At 33.9% G+C, this 13,729-nt stretch overlaps 1 long non-coding RNA gene across 1 annotated transcript; it reads right to left on the bottom strand.

Moving 5' to 3' along the window:
* Window positions 1–4,424: 4,424 nt before the first annotated feature.
* LOC126973170 (uncharacterized) lies at window positions 4,425–8,500 on the bottom strand. The gene is made up of 3 exons (XR_007731271.1): window positions 8,431–8,500; window positions 7,473–7,569; window positions 4,425–4,554 (listed from the first exon to the last, which is right to left on the bottom strand). It is a non-coding gene; the product is annotated as an uncharacterized LOC126973170 (long non-coding RNA).
* Between the last annotated feature and the right edge of the window lie 5,229 nt (window positions 8,501–13,729).

Consider the following 13,729-nt stretch of genomic DNA (forward strand, 5'->3'; position numbering starts at 1 on the left):
AAAAAGTACCATTTATCAGACTGATCTTCAACAGTTAGTCTCTTATATTTTGTTGTTTAGATGAATCTTTCAATAGAAATAAAAAAGTACCATTTATCAGACTGATCTTCAACAGTTAGTCTCTTATATTTTGTTGTTTAGATGAATCTTTCAATAGAAATAAAAAAGTACCATTTATCAGACTGATCTTCAACAGTTAGTCTCTTATATTTTGTTGTTTAGATGAATCTTTCAATAGAAATAAAAAAGTACCATTTATCAGACTGATCTTCAACAGTTAGTCTCTTATATTTTGTTGTTTAGATGAATCTTTCAATAGAAATAAAAAAGTACCATTTATCAGACTGATCTTCAACAGTTAGTCTCTTATATTTTGTTGTTTAGATGAATCTTTCAATAGAAATAAAAAAGTACCATTTATCAGACTATCTTCAACAGTTAGTCTCTTATATTTTGTTGTTTAGATGAATCTTTCAATAGAAATAAAAAAGTACCATTTATCAGACTGATCTTCAACAGTTAGTCTCTTATATTTTGTTGTTTAGATGAATCTTTCAATAGAAATAAAAAAGTACCATTTATCAGACTGATCTTCAACAGTTAGTCTCTTATATTTTGTTGTTTAGATGAATCTTTCAATAGAAATAAAAAAGTACCATTTATCAGACTGATCTTCAACAGTTAGTCTCTTATATTTTGTTGTTTAGATGAATCTTTCAATAGAAATAAAAAAGTACCATTTATCAGACTGATCTTCAACAGTTAGTCTCTTATATTTTGTTGTTTAGATGAATCTTTCAATAGAAATAAAAAAGTACCATTTATCAGACTGATCTTCAACAGTTAGTCTCTTATATTTTGTTGTTTAGATGAATCTTTCAATAGAAATAAAAAAGTACCATTTATCAGACTGATCTTCAACAGTTAGTCTCTTATATTTTGTTGTTTAGATGAATCTTTCAATAGAAATAAAAAAGTACCATTTATCAGACTGATCTTCAACAGTTAGTCTCTTATATTTTGTTGTTTAGATGAATCTTTCAATAGAAATAAAAAAGTACCATTTATCAGACTATCTTCAACAGTTAGTCTCTTATATTTTGTTGTTTAGTTGAATCTTTCAATAGAAATAAAAAAGTACCATTTATCAGACTGATCTTCAACAGTTAGTCTCTTATATTTTGTTGTTTAGATGAATCTTTCAATAGAAATAAAAAAGTACCATTTATCAGACTGATCTTCAACAGTTAGTCTCTTATATTTTGTTGTTTAGATGAATCTTTCAATAGAAATAAAAAAGTACCATTTATCAGACTGATCTTCAACAGTTAGTCTCTTATATTTTGTTGTTTAGATGAATCTTTCAATAGAAATAAAAAAGTACCATTTATCAGACTGATCTTCAACAGTAAGTCTCTTATATTTGGTTGTTTAGATGAATCTTTCAATAGAAATAAAAAAGTACCATTTATCAGACTGATCTTCAACAGTTAGTCTCTTATATTTTGTTGTTTAGATGAATCTTTCAATAGAAATAAAAAAGTACCATTTATCAGACTGATCTTCAACAGTTAGTCTCTTATATTTTGTTGTTTAGATGAATCTTTCAATAGAAATAAAAAAGTACCATTTATCAGACTGATCTTCAACAGTTAGTCTCTTATATTTTGTTGTTTAGATGAATCTTTCAATAGAAATAAAAAAGTACCATTTATCAGACTGATCTTCAACAGTTAGTCTCTTATATTTTGTTGTTTAGATGAATCTTTCAATAGAAATAAAAAAGTACCATTTATCAGACTGATCTTCAACAGTTAGTCTCTTATATTTTGTTGTTTAGATGAATCTTTCAATAGAAATAAAAAAGTACCATTTATCAGACTGATCTTCAACAGTTAGTCTCTTATATTTTGTTGTTTAGATGAATCTTTCAATAGAAATAAAAAAGTACCATTTATCAGACTGATCTTCAACAGTTAGTCTCTTATATTTTGTTGTTTAGATGAATCTTTCAATAGAAATAAAAAAGTACCATTTATCAGACTGATCTTCAACAGTTAGTCTCTTATATTTTGTTGTTTAGATGAATCTTTCAATAGAAATAAAAAAGTACCATTTATCAGACTGATCTTCAACAGTTAGTCTCTTATATTTTGTTGTTTAGATGAATCTTTCAATAGAAATAAAAAAGTACCATTTATCAGACTGATCTTCAACAGTTAGTCTCTTATATTTTGTTGTTTAGATGAATCTTTCAATAGAAATAAAAAATTACCATTTATCAGACTGATCTTCAACAGTTAGTCTCTTATATTTTGTTGTTTAGATGAATCTTTCAATAGAAATAAAAAAGTACCATTTATCAGACTGATCTTCAACAGTTAGTCTCTTATATTTTGTTGTTTAGATGAATCTTTCAATAGAAATAAAAAAGTACCATTTATCAGACTGATCTTCAATAGTTAGTCTCTTATATTTTGTTGTTTAGATGAATCTTTCAATAGAAATAAAAAAGTACCATTTATCAGACTGATCTTCAACAGTTAGTCTCTTATATTTTGTTGTTTAGATGAATCTTTCAATAGAAATAAAAAAGTACCATTTATCAGACTGATCTTCAACAGTTAGTCTCTTATATTTTGTTGTTTAGATGAATCTTTCAATAGAAATAAAAAAGTACCATTTATCAGACTGATCTTCAACAGTTAGTCTCTTATATTTTGTTGTTTAGATGAATCTTTCAATAGAAATAAAAAAGTACCATTTATCAGACTGATCTTCAACAGTTAGTCTCTTATATTTTGTTGTTTAGATGAATCTTTCAATAGAAATAAAAAAGTACCATTTATCAGACTGATCTTCAACAGTTAGTCTCTTATATTTTGTTGTTTAGATGAATCTTTCAATAGAAATAAAAAAGTGCCATTTATCAGACTGATCTTCAACAGTTAGTCTCTTATATTTTGTTGTTTAGATGAATCTTTCAATAGAAATAAAAAAGTGCCATTTATCAGACTGATCTTCAACAGTTAGTCTCTTATATTTTGTTGTTTAGATGAATCTTTCAATAGAAATAAAAAAGTGCCATTTATCAGACTGATCTTCAACAGTTAGTCTCTTATATTTTGTTGTTTAGATGAATCTTTCAATAGAAATAAAAAAGTACCATTTATCAGACTGATCTTCAACAGTTAGTCTCTTATATTTTGTTGTTTAGATGAATCTTTCAATAGAAATAAAAAAGTACCATTTATCAGCCTGATCTTCAACAGTTAGTCTCTTATATTTTGTTGTTTCAATTAATCTTTCAATAGAAATAAAAAAGTATCATTTATCATATGATTTTTTCATCACTGTGAAATTATAAAGAATCCAAAGCGGTTTTCGGTTAATGCGTCTAAAAATAATTGCGTTGTTTTAATTGAAACGTTAACAAGTAAAATGTTATATGACAAATCATTGTGTCATTTTTAAGTTAAAGTAAAATCCAGTAAAAGCAAAACTATCACATAAAATTATCTTAAATAGAAAGTTCTACAAAAAGCAAATTTTCTCACTCATTACCATGGCATCCTTAAAACAAACTTTAATTGTTGAATGTTTTTGCTTTGTTCAAAGTTTGGAAAGTATTTGGAATACAAGAATCCTTACTTTGTTTTAATGGAAATTATATGGAGATATAATCTACTGCACTAGCACGTAGAACTTTATATGGATCGAACGATCATATTGTTGAAATTCTCGCAAATTTCCGGTAAGTACACATAATATTATGAGCTCAAAATAGCTTCGATTTTCGTTTGCATTCTTATGTTTCATCACAGCATGGTGCACTACACAGCAGCTCACCTTTCCTAAGAATTTGACAAATAATTATAGTAATACAAATTGAATTTGTCTAGCAAAATATATGGACGATGCGGAAATCGAAACCGGGACTCTTGGATATAATTCCATTATTATTGACCCCGTAATACTTGGTATACAGATTTGAATAATTAATCCCAGAAGGAAACTGGAAACCCAAGCGCTGGCAGCTATTTCGGTCAACGGATCAGCCTTGCTATCCAACGCGAAAATGCTGCTAGTATTCTTGGTAAAGATAGTTTTAATTTTATGTAGTCATAGTATTGTAAATATAGTTACAAGATTTGTTTTGTTTGAATAGTAAATACACTATCCTAGAAGTGAGGGTACTTTAAAATTATAAATTGTTCAACTTTAGTAAGTTAAGTAATCTAAGTTCTGTAATGTACTTTAATACAAAAGTACTCTCAAATTATATTAGAAGCTTTAGAGGTTGGTATATTATGAACAGGAATAAGAAACAACTTTGCAGCTTAATACTTTAGTTTAAATATTTTCTAAACGCTCTAGATCTTCTGAATGGTACACACTTCCCCTCATGTATCATAGATACTGTTCCAGGTTTATTCTGACATTAGGCACAAATTGTTGTAAGATTGATTGTTCGACGCGCATACTGGATCGTATATTTGAGAACATATACAGTTTTTCTGTGCCGGGTCTTCCGGGTCTTCTGTAGTTTCAACCCTGCAAACAATGAAGAAATTTTTAATACACAATATTTTTTATCACATACAAACATTTGAGTTTTAGAGCCAGAAAACTGCGAAATTGTCATTGTCATCAAGTGTGCAAAGTTCCAAATTGAAGCGACGTTTTAAAGGATTTTTTTAATTGAGCTTACAGATACCATTATTTATACCATTACAGATACCATTATATATACCTGCGGTATATTTGTCGAAGCCGTGATATTACAATTTCACTAGTGATATAATAATTAAACGGTATATTGTCAACCGACTACAGTTCTTACAATTTGACGGCCTGGTTTTAGTGACATTGTAATGTCACGGGCACACTAAAGTGATATTGCAAGGCAAAGGCAACTAACGACCAGTAAAATTGTCAAATATGTTGACAATTTTAGTGTCGTTTCTGAATTCCGTAAAGAGAACTGCAACCGCCGCATCATCCTCCATCACGACAATGCGAGTTCTCACACCGCGCACAGAACAAAAGAGTTTTTAGAGCAAGAAAACATAGAATTATTAGACCATCTGCCGTACAGTCCCGACCTAGGCCCTAATGATTTCTATACTTTCTCTTAACTGAATAATACATTGGGTGGTCAGAGATTTTCATCACCCGAAGAAGCTGTGGACGCCTACAAAACGGCCATTTTGGAGACCCCAACTTTCGAATGGAATGGTTGCTTCAATGATGGCAAAACAAATTTCGCGGAGAATACTTCGAAAAGCAATAAATACATTTTGAAATAGTAATGTTGTGTCACTTCCTTGATTTCCGAAATTTTCAGTGCCGCCCTCGTATTGAGTAAAATAGATTATGCTTTAGCGATATTAATCTTTAGAAGGCTGGGCAAGCAACAGGCGTGTGGTATTAAGACTTGTCTGCAAGAATATACTGACTGCTTTAAGAGCGCCTATTGATTTATCGTCGTGGTTTATATAAGCTGCAAATAGAAAATAAAATTGTTGTGGGCGATTTATGGCCTAGGTATAACACCGTTCTCTATTAGCAAACACAGCATATAAATATTATTATTGAACCAAATATTAATAAAAAAATTCAATAGTTTTCATTCGTCGCGTCTACATATTTAGCATGATAATATGATTTAAAACAACTCAGCTTTGCATAACCCACCTACACTAGCGTACACCTTCCTTAAAGGCCGGCAACGCTCTTGTGATTCCTCTGGTGTTGCAGGAGAGTGTGGGCGGCGGTGATCACTTAACACCAGGTGACCCGTACGCTCGTTTGTCCTCCTATTTCATAAAAAAAAAAACCAATTGATCAGTATAAGAGGCTGTGCTAAGTTGAATGAGCTAGTAATTTGCTTATTATAAGTCTATATTTCCCGGGTTTGTGGTTTCTCTCTATTAAACGATTTCGGCCGGCTTCTTTGAATATTTTAGTACACTGTGGATTAGTCGCATTCGTACAATACCTTTATTCTAAAATGTGCTACGTAGGTCACACTAATTATTTTGCGTAACTTAAAAATACAACATGTTATAACTAAATTATTATGTTTATTGCTTTGCAAAATACTCTCCTTTTAAAACACATTTTAAACATTTTTTCATACAATCGAACCATTTTTAAAAACAGGAGGACATCAGATCTGAAGGCATGTTTTCTACGTACTTATTGAACGCTATCATTGCCACTTCGGAATTGGTAAAAGTGAACCTCTCATCAAATCTTTGATTTTGGGGAAAATACAGAAATCACAGGGTGCTAGGTCGTTGCTATGCGCAGGATGGGTGACGAGATGTACTTGTTCGGAAGCTAAATATATTATTATTATAAAAATGACTTAGTTTTGTTGGCCGTGTGTGAAGAAGCGTTGTCATGATGTGTGAGAACGCAGCTTTTTGGTCGTCTATCGCGATCTTTTTGTTTAACACCCTGAGTAAAAAAATTCGGCAACAAAATTCGTAAATTCGGCATTAACACTGTTTTGATCTTCAAGTGGAATTGTGCAGATGGTACTCGTAGCTGAGAAAACAAATGCGATCATTTTTTTACAAACGTTTCTCGCCTGCTCTGCCTCACAAACACTCGTTCACAAGATTGCTGTTTTTTTTTCGGGTTCAAAACAATAAATCTACGTTTCGTCTCTTGTGACAATGTCATAAACAGCATTAGAATGTCCGTGATCGTACTTCATTAGCATCTGTGAGCACCACTCCACGCGAGCCCGCTTCTGCTCTGCTGTCAGTTCATGAGGAATCCAACGACAACAAAGTTTCCGAACTTTTAAGTCTTTGTGTAAAATTTTCTGATTTTGGCTCATAACAATCCTTAATAGTCCCCGAATTGTCTTATAGGTAATATGCGGGTATCCTTTAAGTAGCCGCTTACCAGTAGTCACAATATTTTCGTTGTCGGCAGTTGAAGGCAGCCCTCCACGAAATTCGTCATGTAAAGAAACCCGACCTATCTCAAATTCACCAAACCATCGACTCACAGTGCTCAAGCAAGGTGCTTCTCCCCCAAAGCATTTTGAAGACGGGCGGCACAGTCTTGCGGAGAGAGAGAACTTTTAAAATAAATAAAAAATCATCGCTCCAAAATCTTTTCGACTTAATTCCATTTACGTTGCGTACGTAGAACTTTGATGTATGATAAAAAACAATTGATAAATGATTTCCCACTACTTGTTTTTTTTATTACTAAGAAGGTTGCAACGTTTCAAAAAATATAACATTGGAAATTCAAATAGATTTGCACTTTTAGTGTGCCCCATGTATAATAATACAGTTTAATAGTAATCTAATAATTTTTGTGAAAAGTTTTCCCGCAACTACGTTGTAATACAGTACTTTCAAAACTGATACCGCTTATTAGTGACCCAGGCTGGCACGCATGTATTACATCTCCTCTACCATATGACATTAATAAACATTACCTACCCTTGTCTTAGAAATTTGGCTCTAAGTCCAGTCTGGACTAATCGTGATCTAGCAATGGGTATGCCCACAGTGTCAATAAGAGTATGTACTAACAAACCTGAAATAAATACAGTTTATAAAATTACCTAAATTCACAACAATTAATATTATAAATACTAAAGAATTGATTTAAGTAAACTGATTTTAAAAATTCGTTCACATATACCATGTTAATACGATAATACGATAATACGATAATTATATATTTTTTTATGAAAATAAGGGACGAGACGAGCAGAACGTTGAGCCGATGGTTATTGATACATGCTGTCTAGTAGAATGCAGTGCCGCTCAGGTTTCTTGAAAAACCCAAAAATTCTGAGCGGCTCTACAATTGCGCTCGTCACCTTGAGACATAAGATGTGAAGTGCCCCTTAGACTCCAGACCGAAGCCCAATAATGATTACACATTAGTGCTTCACGGCAGAAATAGGCGCCGTTGTGGTACCCATAATCTAGCCGGCATCATGTGCAAAGGACAGCGCCTTCTACTGATAAGCTACACTTTATTTTATAATCGAAGCAAGGCGTAGGAGAGTGATTTGTGTAAAAAGTTAAGTAAAATTAGATTAAAAACGTCATAAATTTAATAAACAATAAAATTTTAAGCAAAGATCTTTTATCAGCCAGCAAAATATTAGTTCATATTGTTACGTGTCAGAACGATGGGGTTAGGAAAACACATGCTTATTTTCTTTCCCTCTGTACGGTTATTTTTTTACCTTATACATATAGGTAAGCGGTATGGGCTACAAGAAAATTCAAATTTAAAAAACAGCGGTGTTTTTTTTAGCGATTGAGAACATAATCCTCTTACCATCAGGTGCAGCAAGCTCATTAGCCCTCAGATTCCATAAAAACAAAAATTAAGAAACCCTAAATATCAATATTAGTCTAAATAATAGTAAAAATTACCAACATAATAAAACACAGCCAGTATAAAACATAACGTTTCTCTAATCAATTGAACACGACTTCAATACTAAAACGACAAGTAAATTAATCCGTAAAATGATTTCTATATTCGCTGGTAACAGCGTCACAAATGGCTTGTTACCGTATCTATCAAAGCGATTGAAACTTAATATTGTTGTGATTGTGTCTCTGTTTAGATAGAAGCTATCTTTGTGTATGGTAAAATATAAAGCAGTCTTAGAATTCTAATCCCATCTCTATGATGGGATTAGAATATGTTTTTATCTATTATAATTTAAGGGTCTTTTGAGGGTCACTTAGATGGAACTTGTTCTAAGTGGGTGACCACCTGCAGCTTCATTCATGAACATACTGGGAAATCTGACCGTTTCATCGGATTTGGTTTGATTTTTATGAGAGAATTAAATCTACCAAAAAACTCGTCAAAATCAGACCAGATTATCTCTTATTCTCTTATTAAGATTTCCCAAAACAAACAGACGGGCATATTTAGAGGATCGCCAGGAGGCATATTAATTAATGGAAGACGGCTATGTAAAGAAGGAAGGCCGTTGAATAGTAGCTTAAAGCGATGGTTTTTGATTAAGTGTAGCACATGGCACTTGTCAATACTTCATCTTATGGGGTTCCCGAGGGTTTTTTCTGGTGAATCGGGAGCATCGTAACTCGGCGCAAGCATGCAGGTGATTCTGAATGAACCTTAAGTCCGTGAATGCTGGATTGCCACAATGCATTGAAACACCTCCAGAATGCATTGTTATACCGATTATAAAACTGGAGATTCTCTAAATAATAGCGATGAACGTTGAATGAACGGACCAGTTCAATCAACCAGTCGACAACGGGTTGCAAATGGACTAGTTCAATTCATAGACTATGACAGACGTAAACAAGGAGTTCGTTTGTCGTCCGTTTAAAACATAATGTAAATTATGAACTAATTTTCATCCCTACTACTTACTTATCATGTACAAAAAATCAGTTGGTTTTTTAGTACGCCAAAATATGATTTTGTATTTTTGTAATAATGCTTTTATTTTTAGTAGAATCATCATAAATTTTACATTATTATAACAATTAAATTTCAATATTACTAATTTATTCAACTTAAATTAATGCCATTATTATTAATTAACACAGTCTATTTTAAACCACGGCGGTCGCGACGAGCCGCAACAGTCAATTCGAACGTTCCGTCTCGCAACGTATACTTGTAATATACTGTCTTGTCTATCATCTACAATACCGTTAAAGGTGAACTACAGTCCATGATTTGAACTAGTCCATCGACTAGTCGACGAAAAATGATCGGTCTAGTTCACACTTATTACGTCGACGACCCATCGCTAGTAAAAAACGGCCATGCTGGTATATCTTAAGAAATCGAAGACCAACATCGGAATATTTGTATCATCTATCAAAAATATTCACAAGAGTTTGTCCGATCACCTTCACATGAAGGTCGCGGATACTTGGTCAATTTAAACCCCAGAAGACTACTTACTTTAAGAAAGCGTTTACTACTGTTAAAACCCCATTTTTTTATCACCAGAGTGGTCGGTTTGCAGCAGCTGAATTATAAATTATTATTAAATTATAATAAATTATGCATCTAAATGTATCTTACTTAAAGAAAGAAAAAACTTAAGAATGTATCATACTTTATTACACGCTAAACAGATCTTTGTTAGGAATCTCCATATTCCACTTGCATGCAGTATTTTAAGACTATATTTGTACGCTTCTTTCTTGCTTTCCATGAGACATGAGTATGTGCTCGAGAGACTCCAACCCTTTTTAGAACCCCTTCCAGAACGGTTGCGGAAGTGGATGCTAGTGGTAAATGTTGTAAAAATGCAGGTGATCATCACCGGTAATTGCCAACGCCCTTGAGACTGATGTTGGAGGAACGCCCATGGAGGCCTGAATCCAAATAACTGGTGGTTAATATTGACCCGCTTCAAGAAACACGTTGACAACAATAAAGAACACTCACTCACACGTCAATCTCTAATAAAAATTTTGATTTAAAAAACTTACATACGGTCTTAGCAACCGGTTTTGCATGCAAACTCAGAAAAGCCTCGCTGTGCCTGCCATTGTGGGGCCCTAGATATGTTAGAAACAGAGCAATAGCGAGTGATACGAAACAAAAAAATATTGATACCTATATCAGAATACTGATAGAAAAAATTCTCAGGTGAGTAGACACCTGGTGGGAATCGCGACATTACAAGCAAGACCTCCGGATAAAAGAGGATACAGAAATATAATTACAAGAGAAGAAGAAAGCCAAAAAAGTATGAGAATAGAATAATTAAAGAGCTAATAACCAGGATGCGACTTTGAAAAAAATATGGTAGAGGAGAACAACCAATCATACATAAGGGTCACCTGATGGTATGTGATCACACAAGCCGATATTGTATATTTAAACCTGAGGAATCATAAAAGTGTTGCCGATCTTGTGAAAATTGGGATCTTAAGACGTTATCGGTTCGTGAAATACTTATATCGAGCTCTACAATATTTTAAAGTTTTCTATAAGATTTCTCAAAGTAATCGAAATGAAAAAAATATATCGTAATCTTGAGCTATTTATCTAGAGAAATCATAAATTCAATACACAATTCAAAATACTTCACTCGATAAAAATACCTAAATTACCCCCTTTTTTAAATAAATGTCTTATTTTAGGCTTACTTCTTTCATGTTTTAATTTTTAGAACATTTACTAAGATATTATATATTAATCGATCTAGTAAATTCATCAACAACAATTCAATAAATTCGACGCTTTATAAAGCATCAAATACACGAACATAATGAATTCGAAAACCTAGAACAAGTTGGTACGTGGCGGGCGACTATCGTACTTTAGCCGATTTGAGGATTATAAACTTTTTAAAAGACTTTTAATTTCAAAATAGTATTTATTTCACTTTAGCACACACACACAATAGGATTGACAGTATTGCGATAGGAAGATAAGCTGAAGCACAGATATACAAACAAAACTTAATGAATATTACACGAAACACAAACTAAAAATTACGATTAGCAGACTCGATATAAAACTGTACAAGGTAGCATAGGTCTTGCGTCGATCACTGTGGGAGACATACTAATTATGCCTTAACACATTAACAAACACTATACACATTAACCAAAAACCGGTACACATTCGCTGTTAGTAACAGATGTTTGCTTGCATTAATCGCTATAAGAAAATTGTGTCCGCTGTGGTTGTTTGTATGTTGACAATATACTATTTAGTATGAAAATAGTTAAATGTTTATAAAGTTGTAGTAATTTAAGCTGTTATTATTTTATACAATAATATATTATGGTAGCGCCATCTAGTTAAATAAATGCGAACAAAACATTAGAGAATCTTCCGTAGTCCAACATACCTTCCCTATCCCTCCCTCATCCCTTACCCCCCTGCGAATCCTCCAATTATAGTTGCAGCCGAAGAAGATCGACGCACGAGTCGACCCGAAGATGCGAAGAACGCTGGAGTCGACGGCGTCAGTCAGTCGTGAATCGCGAATCAGGCAGCAACAGTAATTAATACGTATATTAATAAGTGTCCAGTCTTTTCTTCTCACCGCGTCAGTGCCGGAATCAGTACTGGGCTAATAAAACCCACGCGAGAAGTAAGTGGAAGGTATCGCGGGCCCGCAGATCATTGTGTAGTGCCGCGGCAATTTCCGCTAAAGTCTACATCAGCTCCTTGGAGTGGCATTCAAGGCCAGGTTAAACGGGAGAAGGCAGCTACGTCCTGGCGTCACCGCAACGTTACGACAGGTACCCCTCAAACTTCCTTTTCCTATTCTCACATTATTAATTTATATTAAATTTTAAATACAAGTAACATAATTTGCAACGATTTTAAAGAACTGGCGCGTCCATTTCTTTAGTGGTCCTTCGGATCGCGGATGTGAACCCTCCCTTATAAATTATAATATTATATAAGCCACTAAGTTCGTAACATACAATATCGTATTAAATAATATTATAAAAACCACGCGTTATCTCACCCGCCATCGCCATATTATTAATCGCGTCGTACCTATAATTAATAGTTCTTGTCTCGCTTGTTATTTCATTGTGATTACATGCACATAAGTTAAACCTACGCATTTATTTACACCACGTTTACTAATAATAAAACGCGTTCATATTCGTATACCTACGCGAGTTTTAGTCCGCACGCAAGCATCACGCTTGCTTTGTCCGCCATTGCTGTTGGTCGCTCGCCATACCTAACCAAATTTGTAAAATCGAGTATTGGCTATATTACTATCGCTAGATTGCCGCCCGTGTCGCTAATTCGTTTTCTTTTGAATTATGATTACTCTTATTTATTGATCTGCGGTCCATCATTAATATGGACAGTTTAGAGGATCCCGAACTCGCCCTGTTAAAGGCGAAGCGAGAAGCCATGTTTGAATATTTGCATTATTGTCACGATTTGTTTAAGGCCGTTGTACCGAGCGACAGGGAGACCGTAGATGCATTTTTGGATGCGTGTGCGAACATTGAGGTAGTTCGCTCGGAATTTCAGACCTCAGTCGATTCTTATAATAGACGCCTGCTCGAAGTGGAGGCTACCGCGAGCCTGAATTATAAGAGTTTGATCTCATTCGAACAGATGTACTGTCGCCTCAAATGACTCGCCGCACGTTATGACGACGACAAGAGACCCGCGCAAGCAAGCAAAAATCGTGATGTACCTCATCGAGGTCAACCTTCCCTACCGCTGTTCGTGGCCCTATATTACGCGAATTTAAAATCGACGATACACGAGAATGTTTCACTTACGGAGTCTGAGAAGTTATATTATTTGTTAGGTAAAATTACCGGTAAGGCGCGAATCGCCTGCGCGGGCATTACACCTTGCGCAGAAAATTATAAATTAATATTTCAAAAGCTCTTCGATAAATACGAAGATAAAAGAATGTTCTCCTCCGCTTATATGTATCAAATATTAGATTTCAAACCCATCGCAAACGCTTCCGCCGCTAACTTTGATTTATTCGCGGAAAAATTCGTAAGCGCAGTGAGTGCACTCAAAAATTTGAAGTTACCGGATTTAATGGATTTGTTCATTTTACATATCGCGCTTAAGAAACTCGACTCGGGAACGATCTGCGCCTTCGAGTCTCAAAGCGACCCCAAGGCGACACCCACGTTTGACAATTTGGTTGTGTATATTAAAAATCAATGTAAAAATAAATTAATGTAAAATACTTCAGCGTGTCACTGACGCGCCTTCC

This window comes from Leptidea sinapis, chromosome 28, assembly GCF_905404315.1.
Source record: "Leptidea sinapis chromosome 28, ilLepSina1.1, whole genome shotgun sequence".
Classification (NCBI taxonomy): Eukaryota; Metazoa; Arthropoda; class Insecta; order Lepidoptera; family Pieridae; genus Leptidea; species Leptidea sinapis.